This window comes from Penaeus monodon, chromosome 22 (genome assembly GCF_015228065.2).
Source record: "Penaeus monodon isolate SGIC_2016 chromosome 22, NSTDA_Pmon_1, whole genome shotgun sequence".
Classification (NCBI taxonomy): Eukaryota; Metazoa; Arthropoda; class Malacostraca; order Decapoda; family Penaeidae; genus Penaeus; species Penaeus monodon.
The window spans coordinates 23,223,941-23,224,605 of record NC_051407.1 but is presented as its reverse complement, the minus strand read 5'-3'; the positions used below and the strand labels follow the sequence as shown (position 1 = coordinate 23,224,605).

Here is a 665-nt window from a genome sequence, read left to right as displayed (position 1 = left end):
GCTCGCTCTTAGGCTGACCCGCTTACGACATTAAAACATATAAAATGTAAATTCCTTGCCGTTGCCGGAAGCGTCTATGGCTTACCGTGAGAAGGTCACCGAGGAGCCGAGACACAAAGCATTACGTCATTATAAGTCGCTAAAGACGGTATTACGTCGACTGGGTTAAATTACAACAGATGAAATAAAAAGCAGAGGGCTACATGAAAAAAAGAAAGAAAAAGGCCTAAGAGGACCATAAAAGCAAGAAAGGAAGAATAAAGACGGTAAAGAGAAAATGAAAGAAAAAAAAAGGTACAAAGAATCAGAACAGATCAAGTCTCGGAGGAAGGAACAGGGCTATATTCTGCCTCTTCCCAGTGCACACTTGTCTGCAAGAGGCGCCGCCGGCAGAAGGGAAAGAGGTGGACAGAGCAAGTTGAGAATGGGAGCTGGCTTGTCACCCTCTACGCCACAACATTCCGACGGTGCTGAGAGGACGCCAACTCACGTACTCAAGCTGCTTTAAATCCCGTACGTGCTTTCTTAGAGTGAAGGAAGGCACCAGCATTATGCCTACGATACTGAAATACTGTCGAGATCAATAGTATTTCTTTTCTGTTGGCTTAAAATGCTTAATTCATTTCCCTAGAAGTAAGATCTCAAACTAATATGTTACACTTGCA

General features: G+C 43.6%; 1 protein-coding gene and 1 long non-coding RNA gene across 2 annotated transcripts in view; both read right to left on the bottom strand.

The window, feature by feature from the left end:
• Positions 1 to 665, bottom strand: part of LOC119587013 (rho GTPase-activating protein 21-like) — a gene marked incomplete at its 5' end in the record, with an annotated part of 201,687 nt that overhangs the window by 20,893 nt on the left and 180,129 nt on the right.
• The window catches only part of LOC119587016, an 8,331-nt gene that overhangs the window by 6,931 nt on the left and 735 nt on the right, over positions 1 to 665 (bottom strand). The gene's annotated exons all lie outside the window — the stretch shown is intronic.